The sequence below is a fragment of the Octopus sinensis genome, linkage group LG21 (genome assembly GCF_006345805.1).
Source record: "Octopus sinensis linkage group LG21, ASM634580v1, whole genome shotgun sequence".
Classification (NCBI taxonomy): domain Eukaryota; kingdom Metazoa; phylum Mollusca; class Cephalopoda; order Octopoda; family Octopodidae; genus Octopus; species Octopus sinensis.
Genome location: NC_043017.1, coordinates 11,265,497 through 11,267,996, shown reverse-complemented (window position 1 = coordinate 11,267,996; position 2,500 = coordinate 11,265,497). Strand labels below are relative to the sequence as shown.

The 2,500-nt window shown below is 38.6% G+C and overlaps 1 protein-coding gene across 12 annotated transcripts in view; it reads right to left on the bottom strand.

Annotated features, from left to right (window-relative positions):
* Positions 1–2,500, bottom strand: part of LOC115222833 (serine/threonine-protein kinase N2) — a 219,596-nt gene that overhangs the window by 48,121 nt on the left and 168,975 nt on the right. The window lies entirely within an intron of this gene.

Sequence of the window (2,500 nt, the reverse complement as noted above, 5' to 3'; positions counted from 1 at the left end):
AAAGAAATACATAATAAGTCTCAGAGCCAATCGTTGACATGGTTGGGGTTTACCTACAAAAAGCCAGTGTTTAGTCATGGCCAATCCTATGTTACTTTAAGCAGAACAACAAACAGGAGAAATAGTATAGTAGAAGACATTTGCCCTCAATGCCACACAGTGGAACTGATACTGGAGCCATGAGGTTGGAAAGCTAACTTCTTACCACACCTGCACATATACAGTATAGGCACATAAGAAAACCATCCGAACGTGGCCATAGCCAGTAACGCATCGACTGGTCTCCGTGCTGTGGGCACGTAACAAACACCATCCGATTGTGGCCGTGCCAGCCTCGCCTGGCCTCCATGCTGGTGGCACGTAAAAAACACCATCCGAGCATGGCCGTTCGCCAGCCTCGTCTGGCACCTGTGTTGGTGGCACATAAAAAAAACACCATCCGAGCGTGGCCGTTCGCCAGCTTCGTCTGGCACCTGTGTCGGTGGCACATAAAAAGCACCCACCACACTCACGGAGTGGTTGGCGTTAGGAAGGGCATCCAGCCGTAGAAACACTGCCAGATCTGACTGGCCTGGTGCAGCCTTCGGGCTTCCCAGACCCTAGTTGAACCGTCCAACCCATGCTAGCATGGAAAGCGGAAGTTAAACAATGATGATGATGTAGTTTTACATCTGAACTAGCAAATGTACGAAGCTTTATTGTAATTTAGGGTACAACAAGTTTTTCTATAAAACATTGTCATGCCTTACAAAACTATCTAATGTTTACATTCTTTTACAATTCTGCAAGGACTAACCACTGATGTAATTGGCTGTTAATTAATAAAAAAGAGAAAAATCTGCTCCATTTTACAGTGACAACATTTAAATTAGTTAACAATGCCAGAATTGAGATAGACAACAGGGTAATCAAAACAGAAGAAAATTAAACTGAGAGCTATAATGACAAATTTGAAGGAGAAACCCCTGTATATAGGTATGTGTGTATATTGGGTTGTCAGATATATTCGTAGGTTTCTTTTCAATGTTATTTAAATTAATACGAAAAATACTTTAATTGCAATATTTTTTAGTTTTTTTTTTTGTAGCTCTATTTTTCCTCTCCAACTTTAGGTTTTGAAATTTGAATAAATTTTACCTTTTTTTCAGAAATATGATGACAGAATGCCAAATAGTAAAAAAAAAAGGAAACAAGCATTTTTGATCCCAAAGCTGTCAAAGACACTGAAGACATCTGTGTTGTGTGCAGAGAAGCAATTACTGAAAGAACTACACGGAAATGGTTTCCAAGTTTCAAAGAAGGAAAATTTGACTTCACAGACTTGGCATCTTGCCAGCTCATTCAGTTCAATGTAGATCGATTGAATATGTTCATCGGCAGGGATCTATGTCAGTTCACTAGGGACTTGGTCCAGCAGATGGGATCCTCCCACAAGACCACTGCCCGTCACTTTCAGTCGATGGGTAAGGTTCAAAAACTCAATGCAGGGGCATCACACACTCTGAACAAAAGAGACAAATTCCAGTGCTCTTTCATCTCCACCAATTTGCTCGTGCAATATCAGGCTACTCTTGGACACAAACAATAGCCGAATCCTGAAAAGCAAGTACCGGCTGGTGCCAAGCCAGAGCTGCATTTGGTGGGACTGCAAAGGGCTGATACACAATAAAATGCTTGAAAACAACTGCACAATCAATGCACCTGCTCAACAAGGCCATCCAGAGTGAAACAAGCCAAAATGGCAACATTGCATATTTCTCCAATGCAACAAGGCTGCCTCCCACCACCCACATCACTAACTAGACCAAAAATACTATTTGAGGAACTGCCTTCAAATTATTGACTTTTTGATCGCTTTCTGACCGTCTGTAAGGTGATTTGTTGAACATCGATGAAAACTGAGAAGGTGGCTCAATGAATCTGAGTCAAGGAATTGGTAAGTTTGTAGAATATTGACAAGAAGTCAAGAAGTCTTGAACAATGAAGGAGAAGATATTGGATTGATTTGTTAACATCTTTGAATGGAAAATAAAGATTAAAATAAATAGGTGGGTGGACCCTGAATTTATCTGACAACTCAACATGTGTGTGGTGTGCATATATATATATATAATATATAATATATTATATATATTTTTATATATATATATATGTATGTATGTATAAGCACTGAAGTTAAATCTTCATATTGACAGTAACACTTAGCAGCAGAAGATACCAAAGACTGAAAGAAAGAATGAATGAAAGAAAAGATAATAAGGGCTTCTTTTTTGTATTTTTCCACTGAAAACACCATGACCATACAAAAACGAAAATCAATGAATTGAAGATTTTTCAAATAAACAGAAGAACAACACCAAAACAAAACAAAAAAAAAAAAACTCAACAGAAGACGATTTACTTACGAAGCTATCAGAGGTGGGAAGAAAGACAAAAAGAAAAATAACCAAAAAAAGGTCATACCAATAATGGATATTAATAAATATGGAATGCAGAGAGG